This window comes from Haliaeetus leucocephalus, unplaced genomic scaffold, assembly GCF_000737465.1.
Source record: "Haliaeetus leucocephalus isolate CR32 unplaced genomic scaffold, Haliaeetus_leucocephalus-4.0 Scaffold696, whole genome shotgun sequence".
NCBI classification, from domain to species: Eukaryota; Metazoa; Chordata; class Aves; order Accipitriformes; family Accipitridae; genus Haliaeetus; species Haliaeetus leucocephalus.
This window is the reverse complement of record NW_010973132.1, coordinates 4539644-4561527: the sequence shown is the minus strand read 5'-3', so window position 1 is coordinate 4561527 and position 21884 is coordinate 4539644.

The window sequence follows — 21884 nt, the reverse complement described above, 5'->3', positions numbered from 1 at the left end:
ATCCAAAAAGTTTCAGGCCCAATTCTCAAAAAGCAGTTAGTGTCTCGCTTCTATTGAAATCAGTTATATGCCTGCAGGCCAGATGCAGAAGAAGAGCTGCAGAGTCCAGAGAATAAGGCATAATAAAATAACAGAGCAAGCATATAAGTGCAGGAAAAGCTTTTTTCCTTTCTTCCTTGTTCTTAAATTTCCTTAAGAATTTAGCTTAGCTCATTCTGCGTTACTTACTTTGGTCTCCTGTAGTGGTAACTGCAGTGCTGACTTAAGCTGTCCATGTGTGGTATTAAGAGCTAGCTTTCGTGGCTTTTTGCTGACTTATACAAACTGGCAAAATTTATAATAGCACCACAGCTACTCAGAAAATTAACAGTCAATGAATATGTACTGGAACTGAAATGTTGTCTACCAGAGAAAAATAATGCCCTCTGGCTTCTGGCTGGTAGTATATCAGAAACCACTGGAGTCAGTTGATTTTGGTTTTTGTCATGTGGCTGGGTATTTGTCTTAGAACTCTGATCCATGACATGTGTTCAATGTATAACGCATCTGCTTATTGATAGCAGTCCTTTATTTTACACATTTGTTACTTGGCGTACAAGGAAGAAGAAAATGGTCATAAAAAAAGCCTCCTGAATCCCTTGCTCCTCAAAAGAGATTTGCAAAGACCTTAAGAAAGATGAAAAATATTTCCAGACATCCCTCAAAGGCTGTGATGTGAAAGAGAAACTGGAGAAGAAGAAATCTGCAATACCCGTACATATAGTAGGCTCAGAAGATTTCCCAACTTGACAATACCATGAATGTAACAGACTACAAACTATCAGACAAGAAGTAAAATTTCTAAGAGTATCTAAGTCCTATTTTAAAATGAGACTTGGACATTTAGATGCCCAAATGCTATGGAAAACCAAAAGCTCTTCAAGTCATATTGGAAAATAGAACTTAGGCTCCTGATTTACAAGGACACTTCAAAATATTTTTAAATAGTAGTCCTTTAATGTTTTTTTTTGAGAATACAGAGATCCAGACATGACTGCCAATTTGGAAAAGCACAGCCTTTTTACATTACATACATGTTAGATGAGATGTTTGGTCTTTATTTTATACACTACTGATTTAGCTTATGCTATATGTTGAACTGAATAATTAACAGATGAACTAATAAATGACAATACTTTATGCAGTGTAATTAATAGCAAAGTCAAAGCAAGGTTACTGCCAGAAAGGGGTTGTGTCTGCAAGCTGTGAGTTCTTGCAGGTATGAACTATATTTCCCAAACAGGTGCAGTCACAAGCTGTAAGAGACCTGATATATGCCACCACTAAAATGCATACCTAGGCACGAGGTTGAGTCTAAATTTAAGAAGTTAATGGGTGTACATCCATTGACTTAATCAGAAACTGGACCTGTTCCAAAGACAGAACAAAGAAAAAAAAAGCATTAGAGAACAAATTTGTCTGCAGTAATTGTGTAAACCTATGGTGGGACATGCTGAAGAGGAACCCTGTGCTAGGAGTACATGTTCTTGCTTTCAGTAAAATAGATCATTTAAGAGGGTTTTCTTTCTAGCACAATTTCCCTTCCTTTTTCTCCCATCTTTTTTCCCCCTCTTACACCCACACATTGTACTTGTTCTCCATTTTCCAAACTTGCTTTTACACTTGCAAAGTGGTCTAGTGAACTCTGCAATGAGTGCAAGGGAAAAGTCTATCATTTCAAGCTTTGATAAAAATTCCATTATAATCTATGTGTAGAAGCTCATATATAATCAGGATGAATTAGGCACCTAGGCATGTTAGAACAGGAATGTCCAATCCATGGCCTGCCCAAAAAATTACTTTGGCCCATAGCTCAGTCTTAGCAATGCTTATCCTAGAGTCGCAGGACCCTAAAGAACGATGGTGCCTGAACATGGGCTGCTCCTGTCAGAATGGGTTGACTGTACTGCCCTTGTGCAGGAGATGTTGTCCTTGGTGGGGAGCACATGCAGCAGTCTGTACATGTGGTACAGTCCAGTTCTCACCTCTGAGTTGCTTAATGGCAGACATAATATCAACCCAAGCCTTTTTGCCCTTTATGGTTGTCGTGGTTTAACCCCAGCCGGCAACTAAGCACTGCCCAGCCACTCACTCACTCCTCCCTGGTGGGATGGGGGAGAGAACTAGAAGGGTAAAAGTGAGAAAACTCGTGGGTTGAGACAAAATCAGTTTAATAATAATAATACTAGTAGTGGTGGTGGTAGTAGTAGTAGTAAGGAAAAGAAAAAAAAAATAAAGAAAGAGAAAAAAAAAAACAAACAAGAAAGACAAGTGATGCAAATGAAAACAGTTGCTCCCTACCAAACACACCGACGCCCAGACAGTCCCCGAGCAGGGGGGCAGTGAGAGGCAGAAAAGGCCTTGATTCTGTGTAAGCACTGCTCAGCAGTAACTAAAATATCCCTGAATTATCAATGCTGTTTCCAGCACATATGCAAAACATAGCCCCATATCAGCTACTATGAAGAAAATTAACTCTATCCCAGCCAAAACCAGCACAATGGAGAACATGGTTTCTGCCATGATCTGAGTTTGATAAGCATACTTCTTTTTCCACTGTCAGCCACTAAAGTGCTGACAGCACTAAGCCAAAGAATATATTACTCATTGTTTTTACTCATATTTGCCACAGAATAATTCTTAGGTGTTTAAAGAGTATATGCTTTTTGAATCAGTAAGGCTTCTGAAACACACCAGTATTTCCAGTACAACGAAAGTGCTTGAGTCTGTTCAGGGCTTTATTTTTGTTTATTATTTGTATGTAAATTGTTTATTTATTAAAACCACCACATGATATTCACAGGGAATCATTGTCTTGGCCATATAGATTTGAATTTCTCTCTTTCCATCACTGAAATCCAACTTTCTTTTCTCAGGATTAAGAATGAACAACATTTACAGTATTTAAGAAAATCAATTAAAGTAATGAATGACATTTTGTCAAAAGGGTGGCAAGATAAATTGGGAGTAAAGGAAGTGATATTTTAGGTGGTATAGCATAAGTCATTTACATTTTGGCTTAAAGGTCCTATATGAATAACAACAGAATGGAATAAATGTTTCAGTCATTTGTTAGAGGTGATTCATCTCTTTCTGAAGAATGTGTATTGCTATTGTAACGCAAGGTTAAAGACTGGACTTTTCCAAAGTAAGATTTTTGTTGTTTTGCATAGAAGCTAGCTTTTTCTTAATTACTGATACATCATTTACTTCTCCTCAGATTGAAGTCATAGATTTTATTCAGTCAAGTAAAAAAAAGCCGATAATAATGTGTTATTAGTTTTGTACAGTGATAATGAAAAAATAAGAATATACAGAAAGGTTTCAAAAGCAGTGTTAATAGGGTTATTTTGTTCTTCCTGAATATTTTATTGTATTTATTTTCAACAGAAGGTAGCCAAGGTATAAAATCCACTGGAAGGATTCATTAGAAGAGTAACTGTGCATGTGGAATAGCATTTAGAATCTGCAATTCCTAGAGTTATCCTTACTTTAGGGGCAAAGTTTAATTTTATGTTTTATTGCTTTATTTATTTGGCTGTTTACAATCAACGTGCTGTCACTGCTTAGGCACCAAGCTGGCTTAGCTGTGACTGGTTAGATATGTCACATAGCACACTCAGATTCTCCTGACTGCCATCAGGATGAACTTTGATCCACAGGCAGTCTTAGATCTGTGTAAAGCAGATGGATTTTAAATGTTTTAATTTCAATTAAAAGCAATTAAGCTTCTTTTTAGAGGGAGACAAGTGTAAATAATAAAAGCTTCAGCACAGGACCAAGGGACATATGGTCAAAAGTGAAGCAACTTTGCTAGGTATTCTACTGTCACAGGATGAGGAGGTGGTTTAATGTGCTGGGGCCAGAAGAGGGGAAAAAAAGGAAGATGGCAAGCAGAAGAAGTAGCTGCCGGTGTAATTCTTGAGTAGAAGAGAGGCAGAGCTTCTTACAGCATGGAAATTGTCAGAGGGACAAACTTGGAAACTGATCCATGACACCATGATCAGAATGGTGATGTTCATTCCTTCTCCATTCAGAGTTGCAAGATTTTCTCACTTGCTTTCTTTGAAAAGAAACAAATGGCATGAGAGAAGCACCTCTTGTTTCATCTCTTCCTCTTCCTAGGAAGCTGGGAATTGACTGTAAGGAGTCTTACAATGAGAAACAAGAAGTTTGCAAAGCAAAATGTCTGCAGTGTATAGACAGGAGCTGATGAGGTGCCTCTCCATTTGCTGATACCCCTGCTGCTTCTGAAAGCAACACCTCTTGCTTTTTCCTATAACCTCTCTTGTCCTAACAGCTCCTGTCGTAACAGCTGGGGGGTTCATAATTTGACACTTGTGCAGTCGGAGAGTAATGGTACACTATAGAAGCATGCCCTGTCTGCCTCCTCCTCTGTCTATGTGGCACTCTAGAGCAACATCCTTATTTCGCCCTTTCTTTCTTCAGGAAAAACAGGGTCCCTTGCAGCACTTTTGCCCGTCTCCTACAACTTGGAATCATGTAGCACAGGGTCCCAGATAAATGGGGTTTGAACACTGTTGTTCAATACCATCATCTGCATCAACATTTTGTTAGGTGACTGGAATTTATCCTCAGGACACGAAACACAACTTTGAGTTTAGCCAAGATGGACAAAAGGGAAAATTTCTATAGCAATTTGTGAACAATCATTAGCTAGGTGAAGATGCTCGTTTGAGAAGTGTTCCTTTGTATGTGGAGTTTAAGGATGCCAGTCTTCTTTTGCTTTGACTACTTTCATTCTTTGGGTACTGATGACTAATAAAATAAGTTAGAATATCTTGTACAGGTGGCTGTTTAATAGCAAAGATCTGACTACATCTTTTGTTGTTTAGGAACTCATGCATCCAGACATGCACACGCACAACTGTACCAAGGGAAAATTAAATTTAAATATTTCACCTACCTAATAAAACACATGGAAACTGGGGTTCTTTAGTATGAAAATGTGAGGAATAGCTTTATAGTTAAGGCTGTACTGAGATTTCCACTTAAACAAGATTCAAATTCTTCTGTTCCATACTTTCAGAAAATTGACTAAAAATTAATTAGACCTCGAAATACAGCACAATAATTCTACAGTAGGCATTTGAACTATCTGGATAATTTTCTAGATAAATAATTTCTATAACAAAAAAAACATTTAAAGTAATATCATAATAATACATGCCTTAAAGTGGCTTAACTGTTTTTCTTTTCCCTGATCATAATATGTTAACTTCTAAATCAAAAACTGTACTTTATTCCATTTTTTTTTCTGTGTAACTCTACACTTCCATACTTCAAGAAAAGTCTACATAAATAATCATGTGTGTCAGAAATGTCATGTTACTGCTGCTTCTTTTTCTAAATTCATAATGAGGACGCTACAGGGCTTTTAATCCCTAGCTCAATGCAATTTTCCTCTTGTAAGTGCCCTTGGAGAAATCTGAGGAAACAAAGAACTGCCTGGTGATGTTGTTGCAGAAGGTTTTGTTGAAAGGAGCTGCTTTTCCAGTAAGATTTTTTAGTAAAATATGTCTTCAGTGGAATGCCCTTTATGTAATCTTATTAAAGTCACCATGATCAGCGATGCACATGCATCCTGTCTGAAAAGCTAATGTTTTTAGCTACTTTAAAGGCATACCAAAAGCTAAGGAACCTCATGAGGAAAAGGTTAAAAGAATTAAGTGTGCATAAAATAGCTACAAACTGAGGAAGCAGAAGTAGGAAATCTGCCTTTAAATACTGGAAGGGCAATATTAAAGAGAAGAAAAGTACTGCTTGTGAATACAGGAAAGAAAGTATCTATTAAACAAAGAAAGGGGAAACTAAGGCTGAAAAGCTAGAATTATTTGCCAAATAGAAAGACTAATTACAGTGTTATCGGCCTCTTAAGGGAAGCATTGGAAATCCCTTCACTAGAGCTGTTCAAATTTAGGCTTTGGCAAAGCATCAGGGGATGTTCTGCAAAGAACAATGCTTCTCTGGTGAGGTGAACAGGCTGGAGAGAAGCTGATAAAGTGACAGTATTAGCATGGTGCACAGCTGTGTGAGAAAGACAGTAAAAGCTGAAATCAGAAGTAAGCGGTTTTGTTTGAAAAGGGCATTGGCAATTACTGGTGCTTGAATTTAGAAAGTCTTGCTTACATTCTGCACAGTTAAAGAAACTGGCAACTTTTAAGCTTTCCTCTATTACCTCTAGAATAGCCCTTTTTGGTTCATTATGACCAACTGATTTAATAGTCAAATCATCTTTCTTAATGGCTACAGGCTGTGAAGCATTACAAAGAACAGTACTCCACACCCTAAGAAATTCATTCCATACAATTAAAAATGCCATTTATGTAAGATGCAGCCACTCTGGTTAGTGGGATGTGATAAAAGCTGCTTCATATTCTCACAAATAGTCTGAGGACCATTGATGGATTTAAAGATTTAAGAAATGAGAGTAATACAGTTCTTGGTCTTCCTGAGTCTCTCTTCCTGTGGCTTCATTGTAAGTACATTGGCACAACCAATTTTTTCTTACTTTCCTTGCCTGTGCTTCTCCCTCTGCTGTTATTTACCTACTTCAAGATTCCATAGTCATTTGAGGATGCCAGTTTGCATTAAAGATGGAAAATTAAAGTTTTTCTGGGTTATTTTACTATCCATTTTTCCTTATTCTTTCTTAAATTTTTGGTCAGATGAAACTCATCAAGTTTTAGCTTATACCGTATTTATCTCATTTAGTTTTAGTTTTACACTTTCAAAACCCAAGAGTTTGTAATTGGTAGGATAACAGAAACTTAACTATTTCATCAGTCACCCCTCACGTAATCTGGTGTTTGTATAAAGCAGAATAGGAATTAAATACATAAATACAAATGAAAGTATTTAATAACTGTGTAATCTCACCCTTTGTGTGTGTGGAGATGATCAATACTGATTTACTTCATGGCTACAGTATTTGAGAATCAATTCCTTGCCATGCAGAATGTGAACAGTTTTAAGTACTCATTGGAAAGCTAGAGATAAAATGTTTTGTGCAGACACTTCAGGAAAAGCACAAAATGAAATGAGTGAACCTGGCTAAGATGGGAGCAACTATTTTATAATTCTTTTAAACACCACCTCACCCCTGTAGTCAAACTTGACCCAAAACTAAAATTCAGAACTTGGTGGGAATACTGTTGAGATTACAAATGTAGAGGCAAACATTTCCAATCCCATATCTTAAGAGGAAGGTAGGATAACCTACCACCTTCAAATGTTTGAAGTACTCAGATGCAAAGGATTTACATAAGAAAAGCCAAAAGATTATGCCTTTTATAATAACAGCATGTAACTGAGCAATGGAGAATATGAAATGGTTATTTTATGGGAAAATAAAACCCTCTGGAAATAATCTACAGAGAACATCATGACAAAAACCTGTACTTCAAAAGAAATACTTCATACTGGTAGTCAAATAAACATTGGTGGAGCTATAACTCCTCGTTGCTGCCTTTTATCGTTCTAACAATGTTACTCATGGTAAGCTCCCATTTTGTAGGAGTATACTTCATTCAAGTGGAACTATTTGAAAAGGAAAGAATAAACAAGGAAGAATAAATGTGGGTGAGTATCTCACAGTTCTCAGCCAAGAGACAGGGCCAGGCTTGCATCCCTGCTCTTGACGTCTCCTGACCTGTTGGGATGGAAATGTAGCATCTATGTTACACATCAGCATGGGCGCACCATAGCAATAGAGCTCTCAACAACCCTTTGCATCTCATCCACACCTGCTTCTTTGGGCTACAGCCCATTCCAGTCTGTCCACCTCACATACAAACCATAACTGCTCCAATGTTCTCAGTGTAAAATCCCAGACACAGGGGCTCATGTTCTCTTTTGCACTGACTACCTAATCTTGCTTGGTGCTATTACTGCTGCCATCAGTGATACGGGTGACAGATCAGACCATGGAACGGCACTTCATGGAATAACACATTCTGTGGAATGGTCCACAACAGGATAGGGGTTAGGACCATAAATATACCACAAAATCATGCTGTACACAGTGGAAAGGCCGGTCTGTCCCCAAAGGGATGCTGCCCTTTACTTCCCCACCAAATATTGGTTAGGTGTGATTGGGAAGTTTGATTTCCCAAGTGCTAGTGCCCGATAGGCTAGGCAGGGGATCTCTCCTACCCTAGAAGAAAGTTCCCAGCTCAAGGAATATTTAGCTCATCTAAGAGTAAATCCTAAATTGAAAGTAATGTAAAGACATTTGAATGATCAGGGAATTAAAGCTGTTATACCCCATCATGAATCATCTAAAAGTACCCTCAGTCTCAGTTCTTCGATAAAAGAATGAAAGATGTTAAAGTAGATTTTCAGTTGTTTTGAAATCAGCTCAACTAATCTGATTTGCTCCCACAGAACTAAGCTGCTACTTTTCATCAGTCTAATGCCTCATGACCTCTGTTTCCCTCAGTTCTTTGAAGCTGGATACCGTGCCCAGTTAGGTGCAGTAGGAGACTTCGCTTCTGATCTCAGCAAACCTCTGCTATTAGTATTATTTTTATCTCTAAAAACCTGTTGGTTTTGAACTCAAGCATTTTACAGCAGCAGACCATTGGATAAAACTAAAAGACTACCATTTTTCTAAATACTAGCCTTTCCAGTGAAGCCAGTAGAATTTTTAACTGAAATCACACACACGCATATATGCATATATATATATACATGTATAGTCTGAATTGGTACCATCTGCTGAACCTATATATATCAAATTTCACTGCAAATTTGTGTTAATACTAGTCTCCCTGTAGCCAGTGGCGGTTCATTAAATCAGGTCTGGAGAATACAGTGGGATTACGGTATTAGGAGTTCTGCAGACACAACTCTAGTGCCAAAAGCCAGTGAAGTACTATGAAGTACAGTGCAGTCATGGGTCACTTAAACATACCTACTTGAGAATCTTAAGATTTGATTCTTCTCTGCTCTGCAGCTTAGACAGTCACTTCTAACTGGAGAAAATAAATGGGAATGCCATCATTCTAAATTGACAGCCTTTTATGCCCTCTTCGCATGAATTTTGCAGAAATGGAAATGACCCCACAGGAATTGTGTCAGCAGAGAATATAAGCAGAGAATACCAATTTAAATACGTAGAAGATGGTGGTGGACAAAAGGACACAAACTGCACCAAATAAAATAAACACAACACTAAACCTTGAACCTGAGAAGAGGTAGCTGGACTGGGAGATCTGCAGCTAAAATATAGTGATATTTCACTAAAATATATGGAGCTTTTAGAGTGCTAGGGACAGGGATGTAAATTAGAGATCTAACCATTTCAGCAACTCTTGTTTACCAAGGGCTTTTCTTAACTGTTTATGATTTCAAAGGTTATCACAGTACTCTACTTAGTAAATAAAGTGATAACATGTCCCTGGATGACCATCATTTTTAGCAAAGAAATATATAGTAAACAAAGTTGAAACTTCATTCTAACATGGCAGAATAACGTTGATGTTCAGGGTGTTCAATGCCTTGCAGAGACGTTTGCTGTTGAAACACTGAAAGCTTTTTTTTGGCCCTCCTGATGTACAAAACCCAGTTTCAATAATCTACAGTTTGATTCCACAGCATGTGCATCTGAGGCAAGTGAGCTGCCACAGAGTCATCTTTGGGTTTGATGCATGCACAAATCAACTTTAGAAAGAGAGAAAACATGGAAATCACAAGCCCGGAGGGTTAACATTTACTTAAGTTACATGCAGCTGAAGAAAGAGGGTTACAGTAGAGAGTATTAGACAACTTTTATGCAAGGCAGCATTTCTGCTCTACCTCTATCAACTTACTAACTAATCTTGTATTTATGAGAGACGTCCAGAAGAATGATCAATGAATGAATGTCTGCAAAATATCCACAGAAGAAAGACTAGACCTCTCTGCATCTTGGCCTTTTTTGAAGCAGTGTTTCTCTAAGACCTGCAAAAACAGTGGGCCAGGTTCATTCCTGATGTGCAACCAGGCAGTGGATTTGGCCCAGGATGACATAGAGTAAGAAGAGAAACATAATCCTGACGTGAATCTTCTCCTCTTTCATTCTTTGGATGTTCCCAATGTTATTGTAAACTTTAAAGCAATCTACAGTAGGCTGGGAATGAGGAAAGTATTAAAGAATGGCAAAATATATATGTAAATATGTAATGCGCATGCACATACACAGAGGTTTCTTTATCTATTTATTTAATCAGAAAGATGCCTAATTAAATGCAGCCACAGTCTCATTAATGCCTTTCTGTTAGGAATGAAAACATTTGGCTATTGGCCAATTCTATTCAGTATTTTTTGCCAGGCTCCAGCATATTACAACCCATTTCATCTCTTCTCTTCCTAAGTAACACCAGCATCTCCCCATGGTAATGGTGTTGCAGATATAGACAGAGTCAATGCTAGATCAAATACTCACAGACAAGCAGATTTCCTCCCAAAGTTGAGGAGATTATTTTAAACCGTGTAATTAAAATACAAAGGCGGGGAAGAAGAGAGGGAGGAACCGGACCAGTCTGATTGCTGTCCAAATTCATATATTCTCATACTGTCTTTCTCTCCCCTTGCTCTCATTTGGGTTGTCTCTCTCTGAGCACCGTTCTTCATGTTGCTGTAGCATACAGAGAAGAGCAGGGAGTTGGCACATTGGAGGTCATGGAGGAAAGGAACATTTTCAGTTACGCTTTTCATCTGAAACTGAACCTAAAGGTGTTTCCATATACGCACACACAATGTGGGTGCTAAACTTTGTCTACCAAAAAAGCGGGATTTGGGGCTACAGCGTCAATATTATTCACCTCCCCTGTGGCCGCTTTCTACATTTGAAAAGTATGAGGCTCACTGTCAGATCATGTCCTTTTTATCCTTGAAGAGGGGATTTGAGGTTAAACATGTGCAGACAACAAAATACAACTGCAATTTGAAGGACTCAACTGATTGCTTGCTCAAAGGGTGAACGGCAATTATGGACATTCAAACTCTTAGATCTGCTTATTCCCACTCTCCAGACAGGTTTCACCCACATACGTTATCATGCCCTTTGGCTCAAATACAAGGCTATAGAAAACTGGCACAAACCTATTTAAATCAGCAGGCATCCTGCAGGCAGCACTGATCACCAGCCACTTAAATGGAAATTTCACATGAGGGACAGAGGAGCTGTGGAAGAAATGAATGATTTGTTTTGACTCCAATGCCTATACTACAAATTTACAAGAGACGGCTAAGGGTCAAGAAAAGTTTTGAACGTTCATCTCTTGCAGTGCTCATAGCTATGCACAATTCACAAGTCTGCACATGAGAACCTACTGGGCCAAGCATTTATATACCCCTGTGCTGAAATATAGTGGTTTACAGTTTATATTGCACGCTAAGCTAGAAGTTAAGTGAAATAAATGAGCCACACAGAAGTCACACAGGAGCATTTACCTGATTCTGCTACCTAACAAGGACAACCTTGTCTCACACCTGTGGCCATGTTGCAGATACCAGAAGTTCAATGCATATTTCTTTCTCAGCCATCATTCTCAGCAGGGAAATGATAATATGGCACCATGCTCAGATCCTGGCCTCAGAGTTGAGCAACAGCAGCAGAGTGAATGCGGAACTCCGGGTTAAATGCGGTCGATCATTGGCAAGTCCTGGAGCTGCATTCCTCTCTGTAGCTCTTCTGTTACTCTGTGTGTAGCATGGGCGTAGAAGGGTGAGGTGTTCGAGGCTGTCTCATCAACATGTTAGCAAGTGCTATCATGCGTTTGCAGAACAAAATCTACTACTTACTTCACAGAGCAGCATTGTATAAATGTGTCCTTACCTTCCTTAATGACTAGTTTAAGTATATTAATTGTTAATGTGCGTACATGGACACATTGTACAAAATATGCTTACTTTCAGCTTTCTGGTCAGCATCACACCAAAACCAAGTGATGTTTCACTCTGCAGCTCTAGTGCAAGATTCACAACTCAGCAGAGTCCTCACAGATCCCTTGGCAGGTTTGCTGGTAACCCCCAAGGCAGTACTGATGGAAAGACTGAGCAGTGGGCCAAACTAGGGAAAGAAGTAACTAGAAAAATTGGTATTTTTTAACTTCTGCTGGAAGTGCTTCAGAATGTCTTAGTAAACATGTGTGGAATCTGTAATGGTAAGCTCTGCAAAAATAAGCTGAAGCTTTCTTTTCCCTTTTTTTTTTTCCTGGTTTGTTCTTTAAGACAGTGATTAAATGGGCAAGATAAAAGCAAAGAATGAGGGACAGCTGACATTGTTTGGCCAGTTGTGCCAGAGGAGTCAGAACATGTCCTCTTTAAAGCAAAGTGCCATCAAGGTGTGAGAGCCTGGACGTTAGGTACTTCATTTCTCTATGATCAAAACAGGTATGCACAAAATCATGGCCAATGTGTGGAGTTAACTCTCTGCTCCCCGCACTTCTCTCCTGTGTCACCCTCCAATCCTTCCATCTGCTTTCCAGCAAATATCCTTGGAGAGAGGTCACCTTTTAAGAGAGAGGAAAAGGCACATGAGAGGGAGAAAAGACGTTTGTACTCTGACTGAGCCTCTTGACTTTCCAAAAGCTTTTCCTGCAAATGCATTTCTTTCTACAGGCACCTTTTTTTCACAGCTAGTCTACAATTGTTCTTTAATGTGATTTCCTCATTCTTGTCTAAAGGATGCACTATTCCTTGTCATCTTGGAGTCCCAGAATAATGGTATGCTCTGTCCCCTTCCCCACCATCCTTTTCCATAAATCCCAGCCTCTTACTGCTGTTCAATTTTTTTCAGGACACATGGAACTCCTTGTAATCAACGTACAACAAGGTGTCTCAGACTTTGGCATTGATCTCAGTCAATGGATAGCTGTAAACTGAGCATACTGTCTTTCTTAGCTGAGCCATCTGTATCCCTAACACTATGAGAATCACAATACAGACTTCTGGCCTGGGCTATTGGAAATCTGAAATGAGTTGATTTCATAATGTCTGCTAGAGACTTTGCAGTGGAAAGCATTGACAGCCATCTTACACATTACTGCAATAGGCAAGCATAGAGAAATGTAAGATGAGATAGATTAATCATTCCCCTAACTCCTTCATGCCCACTGCATCTGGACTCTCAGGATTCATCATTCATGTGAAAATTTTTAAAAACACTGCGAGTACCCTCACACTCTCTAGGAGCCTGAATCACTAGGTTTGCTTTTGTGAGTGTCTCAGAAGTTGAGCCTTAGTAGTAACACTAAATTTTCCAAAGGAAAACTAAATCTATTCTTGCTCTCAGCTTACTGGCTTTGTTACTCAAGATTTCTAAAGTTACACTATGATCAGAAGTGGAATGTCCTCAGACTTTAAAAGGAGTGAAAACTGGAGCAATTGCTCTTTGAAGCCCTCCTACAATTTTTGCTGAGGCAAGTGCTGGAATAGTCACGATGCAAAAAGTTGCTTGACTCCTCATTGCTAAAAACAATGTTATCGACAAACATCTCACCCTGTGAAGATAAGGGGGGGGGGGGGGGGAAATTCGAGTTTGGAGCATGAGAAAAGGATGTTTTTTGATGTTTCCTGAATTCTTTTAAAAGGGTTACTGCTGCTTTGTCAGAAAGGAAAATATTGCATAGCTGCTGCTCTCCAGCATGATTCTCTCTGGATTTCAAAGGCAAGATTTCTTTGTTTATTAAGAATTTGTTTTGATTGGCATATGAGAGTCTCAGAGCATCCAAGGTCTCTGCTAGCTGTGAAAAAACAAGAGAAGCCAAGTGAATCAGCCTATAACCTTAAGCAGCTGTGGGACAGCCTTTGAATGAACAGGGATCTCTCTCCTCCTTTTTGTGTGTGTGTGTGTGTGTCTCTGATTCATTGGAATAACTTTCCAAGCACTGCAATAATAATCTGTGTGAGTTGGGATTTTTAGCTTCTGATAGTTACATGTTATAAGAGGGCCCAGAGGTATTACGCAAAGAGCAAGAATGATAGAATGTTCTCCTTGCAAGGTTTGTGTGTGTGCTAAAAGGAAAACAACCCTTGATTTAGATTCCAGATGGGTCGGTTTATTTTTGTTGTTTTCCCTTTTTTTTTTTTTTTCAAAAATTCCAGAAGCATCATTGTCTGCCTATCTTGCAGATATTTATGTGACCCTTGTGACTTTGCAGCTAACACACAGACTGCTTAGATTCATCACCATAGGAGAGGAAGAAAAATGTAGCACAGCTGTGTGGCATAGTGGGTAGAGTGTACTGCTCAGGAGCAAGGGAAGGTTGGATTCAAATTCCTGAGCTAGGGCTGAGGTTTTGATTTGGATTTTTAAGCTAGTGACTCTTTGATGTGAAATACAGAAACGTTTTTGTGAGCAGGATGGTGAAAGACATTCTTGCTAAGATATTTACTGCAGATGTTTCATAAAATGATTTCTGTGAATTTTCTTTGACACTGTAGTACAAATAAATAAATGATGATATTTATGTTTACTGTTCTAGGAAAATGATTATATTTAAATGCATGAATTTCAAGTAGTGTATTATAATTCAAGATTTGGTATGTGATAACATAAAAGCAACAGTTATGCACGAAGTGGTAAGTAAAAGTTGAACAAGCTACTTTAATTTTGACACCCGTGGCTTCTTGAGTGCCTCAGTATTCAGTACCAATATTGTCTTAATGTGATATTTAAATAGTTACACAAAGGAATCAGGCTATGAAGTCACAGAGAAAACTAAAGAGTTTTACAGCAGAACTAACAAACACTTAAGTTAATATTCCTAGACTTACAAACCATAGTGGGCTTTTTTGTGCGTTCAGAACCATGGCTTTCCATTTCATTTCAAAGAGGTTATTTCAGGTGCTGCCTCCAGGGGGACTCATTAAGATTTGACTCTAGAGATCGTGATGTGTCAAGTCATCAATACTATTTTCCATATTACCCCAGTTTTCTGGGAGTGCTGTCCTAATCACATAAATGATCAGGCCAAATCCTAATAGACTGTGATTCTACTGGAGCTGTAATACTCAGAGATATGCGAGAATATTTTGGAAAAGTAGGACAAGTTTTACTAGTCCAAGGAAGGCTCTAATATTAAATGTAGCCTTACTAAAATGAGAGCAATGATTATATCAAACACTTTTTTTCTATATCACACCCTTCTTGTCCTCAATCTGTTTGTTAGTTTTATTGTCACTCTCCTTGAATAATAAGGTTCTTGGGAAAAAAAAAAAAGACTAAATTTATGCATGTGTTCGAACAGCACTTCATACATTGCGCTATGGACAAATAGAAGCAAGAATAACAACATATATAGTTTTTTAAAATTCGCCCTTTAAAACACATTCATCTTCTAAGATGTATCAAGTTTAAGTCAGTGTTTTCTGGGGACAGAATGAGGAATTCAGACCTCATTCAATTTTGGTCCAAGGTGTTATGTTTTCCTCAGCTTGTCAAGACAAAGAGATATGGGTCACAGCTGAATGGAACTGATTTCTGTCAAAGAAAACCTGAAGTCAAATGTCATTGTCATTCTATATAAATATTCAGCATGTGTGCAGTTCTCCCAGGCAAGCTTTCTCTCTGTTTCAGGGCACTGGCTTGAGTTAAATTTCTCAACAGAAAAATAAAAATTAAAAGAAAAAAAAAATAGAAATTATATAAATGGCTCCAGAAATGCATATTCCCACACTTTCTCAGCTGAAGGCTTAACAGTTTTCACTTAACAAGTATTCACTGAGGACAGGTTAAATTCACAATATTTTTGCTGTTACAAGACAAGCTTTGTCTGAAATTCTAATGATGTTGGTTTAATGTAGGAACTTTCACTGCATTTTAAGAAAAAAATCAGACATAAAGGAACAGAACCCAGTACCAACACTAAAAATAACTCAACAGTGAAACCACAGCCCACCGTGTGTAAGGATGCTTCCCCACTGGCAGCTGTCACGACTCCCAGCGATCCGGTCTTGCTGGAATCCAGATTCTCATCTCCAAGAGTAGAAGTGGTGAAGGTGGCATAGCACTGAGAGAACGGTTGTACCAGGGTTAACCCCATGTTCTGTTAACCACACACTCACACACATGCCCCCACGCTGCCTTCACACTCAAGAGATGAACCTCAACTGTGTTATGTATCTTGCTGTTTGAAACCCAAAAATTTTCTGTTAATTTTGACTAGTAACAATTCCCTTTGTTTTGCCTCAGTATTCCTCCAGGAATGTTTCAGGAACCAGTTATTAAGGTCACAGCTCCAGTGTAATGACAGTCCAATGACTCCCATAGAAACTTGCAGGGTGTATTCACAGACTTCCCCTCCAATACGGATGCACATTACTGCATTTAGTGGTCCTCATGCCCTGCTATTTTGGACAGTAATCTTCTGGACCTCTGGGCAACCAGCAGCCCCAGTCCTAACTGCTGGATACCCCAACTTGCAGGACAAATTGCTGCTAGCCATATGTGTGGAGATGCTTTGTGCATGGTGAGAAACTCCAACACTGAAGTAGTCTGTATTTCCTCCTTTAAGTCTTGTTTGTAATGGCCAGTTTATATCTAACAATGACATAACAGATGGTCTAAGTTTGCTGCTTAAGCTAAGTTGGCGAGGAAGTTGGTATATTGGCCATTTGCAATGTCATCCTTGTTAAGTGAGTTCTATTTCCATGCTAAGGGAGCTAAAGAAGTGGGAAGCGAAAATGAAAGCAAGTCAATGAGAGGAGAATATAAGAGCATTTCTCTCCCCCTTTTCCTCGTACTTTTCTATATTCGCTTGTCATCACACAGTCTTCAGCTCTGGCATGTAAATGAATCCAGTTGTTGTTAAGCACTTAAAAAAAGGCTAGAGATTAATAATTATTAATTCCCACACACCCAGATGCATCCTTAAGCATTCAATGTACTGTTTTTACCTATCCGGGGAAACAGCCATTTTTGTATTTTCTTTTACAGACTGCATTTGCAGTTTTTATTTCCACCATAAGATGGCATTGTCAGTTCCTACATTTGTTCCACTGTCCTGCTGTGGGCTGGAGCCAATGCTGTAGCTGCACTTCTAGTGAAAAAGTCAGTGTATGTCAGCATTTACCCCACCGAAGACATGTGTAGCTGCTAGGATCACTAGAGGAAGAAGTGCAGTGTAACTATGGGAAGACACAAATTTTGTAAACCTTCTCCAAGCAAGTGTCGGGAATAAAAATATGTTCTTTAGCAATAAATGTAAAGGTCAAAAGAAAAATCTCTGTTCCCAGAGAGACTGATCCTCTGAAAATGATACCAAGGGCGATTTTAGTTTAAAGTACTTAAGAATATGCAAAAAAACAAAGTGAGAATTTGACCTTTTGAAAAGGGCACTGGCGAGGTATTTTTCACGTTGCTCAAAATGATGAGCCTAGTCCTCAATTAGAGCTGAGGAATGGTCAGGGCAGCTAAGAAGCAGGTGTTGATTTTGACAGTAGCCTCTTCTGAGTTTATCTCCAAAACCAGGTTAGAACAACCATGTTCACATCTTAAATGGGCGGTTCCGAGACACGGACCATCATGACAATCCAAACTCATGTAATAGATGTCCCAGCCATGTCACCCATCCTCTCTGCCAGGTGCAAGGAGGTGGTTGGGCATAAGGACCTAGACTACCAAGGAACTCCTAAGCTCATCCCTTGCCCTGGAGTGCAAATTACTTACAGGAAAAGGATCCATTCCTTCCCATTTATTAAAAGAGCACTGTGCTTTCAGATCAATCAATGGCCTTAGAATAAAGGAAAAGGAATTATATGTCCTGGCTCTTGTGCAGACTACTGGAATCTTAATGCTTGAATGTCTCTGTACCCTGTGCTGTCTACCCTGACTTGTCAAGAATGTTCATATCTGCCTCATCTTGCATCATTCGCAAGCACTGTTTTGAATGTCTGTAAAATGTTGAGAGTTTCAACTAAAAGCTTGTTATTATTTTCATTTTTCTTCTTCATTATTTTTCATGTCTGTAGCTTAATTCTGAATTTCTTTAGTTATGTTGGACTCTTTGTAGTATCAGCTTCTGGTTTTCAGCAAGGATATTTATTCTAGTACGCTTTGTGGCAATATCACAGGCCAGCTTATTGATCCCAGTGGGAACATTCACATGATTCAGGTCATTCATTTGCTTACATGTTTGACTGAATTGATGCTTCTCAGCGTTACATTCATCTTGAACATTTGCATAAAGTTGAGCACACAGTCCTGGTTTCATTAGTTTGACCAACAAGCTGATTCGAGTGTTTTCTCTGTTGGCTTAGCTGCTTCACCTGACTCCAGACTCACCTGGGACTGTTTCTGAGACATGGGTCTATACTGCGATGTACAGGTCTTGCAGCTTTAGCCTAAGATGCATACCAGGTCCTACATTTCTGTCAGCTTACAGAATTAACGTTTATTTCTGAGCTTCGAAAATGAAGCAAGGTAAGAAAAAAATATATTTATGCTGCTACACTCTGACCTATACTCTCTTTAATTTAGAAATGCTTTTTTTCATTTTGCCTTGGCTGATTAACCAGTGATAGGGATGTGAAAACAGTACACACACACACATATATGTAATTGTTTTCCTATATTCCCCTCATAAAATCCAGCCTCACAACAGTTGACTTGGCGTTCATCACATGTAGGAGGTAGAAACCTTTGGTAGGAAAGTGGGAACAGCTGAAAGTCTCCTAACACAGCATTGCCCCAACAGAGAAAGTTTCTATTTAGTTAGCTGCTGCTTCTTCCTTTCTGCCCACCGATCCTCTGCTCTCCTCCTCCCCAAAGCCACTTCTTGCCTTCTCCGTGGAGGGTCCTCCCCCTCATTTATACAAATGCAAATTAATTGACTTACATGAAGTAACAGGGGTGAAGAAGGGAATGGGAACTTCTTAAAATGGTTACAAGAGAGTAAACTATTTGCCACTCATGAAAAATTAACAGTATAACCTAAAATACAGTGTCATTGCTTAGATAAAAAGACAAATGTGTACAAGTCTGATGTTTGTGAAGTGTAATCAGCATGTTGATTTATTTCTTATCAATCAATGATGTTTTTGTTGATTTTGACAATCAACTACACTAGTATCTTGGGAAATCAATAAAAAGTTTCAGTATATTTCACAGTGGTACTTCAAGTGGTCAGACAGTGTATTTAGTCTACCCTTATTTCAGATAACACAGCACTACCTAGTAACACTTTCCTTTGGTAAGTCTTCAGGGTTACCAGAGGGAGTTCTGGGATGCAGATTCAGTGTTTTATCCAGGCATTTTAGGTCTGAAAGTAATTTGTTAAAATACCTGAGTGTAATATATTGAGTTTCAAAGTGCATCTTTCTAGCTACAGTTCCTTCTGTTACATCATCTCTGATGAGTGTAGGGAAGTTTCCTCATTCAGGATGTCACCATCTATAAGCCAAATCCTATAGATGATAGGTGCACACTAAAAGAATTAATCTGTCATTGTTTTTGTCAAATTTGGGTGGATCAATCTAGAAGCATATCAGTTAAAAGCACTTTTTTCCCTTAATGATCTTTTTATGTTCATTAGACATTATTGCAGGTTATGAAAAACAACTACAAGCTTATTCTAGCTTTTCTGAGTCCATTTTATTTTTTTAAGAGACAGACAAATTTTCTACCTCAAGATTTTTTCATGTATGATAGCAGAACTGACCGGCTGTGTATGATAATTTTTTTTTCAGTTTTCTGAAGAAACGTTATCACCTTGGGAAAATAATTTAATTATTCTGTATCTGAATTACTTTATCCAGAGAACAAGGTATTTCATACTACAGAGAAATGCTCAGAAGATGCAGCACTTAAACATTTTTATGGTGGCAGCATGAGAATCGAGAAGTAGGCAGACCATTCTTTTTTCACTTTTTATTTTAGCGGCCTGACAGGACTGTTCAGGAATACAATTGATCGGCAAATCTTCAGCAGCACTTTGTTGAAATCTTTATTGGATATAAAATGTTTCAAATAAAACATTTTGACTAATGTCTCTAGCACGGAAACAGACCTTGATTCCTAGCGGGCTGCTGAGATCCTGTTGTATACAAACTGTATGCACTGGGACTCGGCTTCCAAATTCCCTTTTACAGATCTAACACTTGAAGCCTGAAAGTGTTGGAAGAACTTTCCAGGGTCTGCTGCTCCAGGGCACACAAGCCAGTTGGAAGCAGAGGAGTCCTGTATTTCCCAGCTACCCAATTTATGAGCAATCAACAAAATCCAGAGTGCAGAGTTAAAAAGATGTGGGGTCCAATTCCAAGCAAGTCCTGGGTGGAAATCTCCTCCAAAAGGCAAGCAACAGTCTGAGAGTTGGCTGCCTTAGAGCTAGAGAGGCTGGGGTCTCCAGCCATCATTCTACTCTGCAGGTGATAAAAAAAGGGCATCTTAAGTTGGAAACATTATTCTTCAGCTTTTTTTTTAAATTCATCCACCTTCTAAGCCCTTATTTCTGTGTTGTAAGAAATACAGACTATTCATTTCAGTCTTACTTATTAAAAGAAAGAGGAATCCTGAATCTCTGTGTTTCACCATTCTTCTTCAGGAATGCAGATTTTTAGTAAAACTTTAATCCAAATGGGGTACCAATTCCATAAGTAATGTCTAATATTTTTAAGGTTCTTTTAAATGTTTATTACTTTTAACTGTTGACATCTTGTAATTTATAATATTTGTTAATCAAGCTGATCTTCTGTTTATGAACTCCTAAAAGTACAACTATCTCATTTGCTCATGTGATCAAGTTCATTGAGTGTTCCAGCACTGCTTTCTGACAACGCAGCATAGGATTGTCATGGCTTTATCCAACAAGCAGCCCTGTCACTGCTTGTGACACCACACACCAATAACAAATGTGTTATTACCATTGTATTACTCATGTTTTTGTGACTGTTTTCCTCACAGTGCAAGGCTTAGATTGACCTGCTCCTTTTCAGTCAATCTGAGGGAGAGAGGAGGATGAGTAGGGCAAAACCTCTTAGGTCCATTAGTTGTTTCTCTAGCACTGATGTTCAGTCTTCATCTGCAGAAATTGACTGGTACAACAGCAAAACTCCTGTAATAGTGTTTAAATGCATTGCTGCTTGGCTGAGGTCAGAGTAAATAGCACTCAGGGTCAAGTTGTTAATTTTGTGTTTATCCATATGTGATCATTTGTGCTGTTATAGCCTGTGTTTGTCCTGCTTTCAGTGAACACCCAGAGCAGGGTCGAAGAAAACATGTGCAGAACAGTTTTCAGTGTGAACCATGTTCTAAATTTGTACTGAACTAAAAGGAATTTCTTTCAAGCTAGGAACAAAACACAGAAATGTGGCGCTTCATGTGGAACATCTGAGCTATTTTCACATTCTCACATAGTTTAAGATATTTAATCCTAAATTTAACTACTGCTGTTTCTTTAACAAAAATTTTGTAACTTCAATCACATTCTTTCCTCAAACACCCTGTGTGTAACCTTGTATGCTAGCACAGTCGGGTTACAAACACTATACATACCATTTCACATCACTGCCTTTGTGAGTTCATGTATCTTCTGCAGAAACTACACTCCTGTTAGTCAGAAAGCTCAACCATGAGAGCACTGTGAACATTGTACTGTGGTGATTTAAACATCAAATATTGATAAATAGATGTAACTCATCTTTACCTGAATTATTCAGAATTAACAAGCAAAAAGAGAGAACTAGGAAAATAAGATAGCTCTTCAAAAGACCCTTCACTTTCTTATAAAACCTAGGAAATTAAAAAAAGCACTGGGGCACTTACTACCCCCTAGGTCCCATCCCTTTTACCCACAGAATTATTAAATAGGATTCCCACACATATTTCCATAGCTGTATGA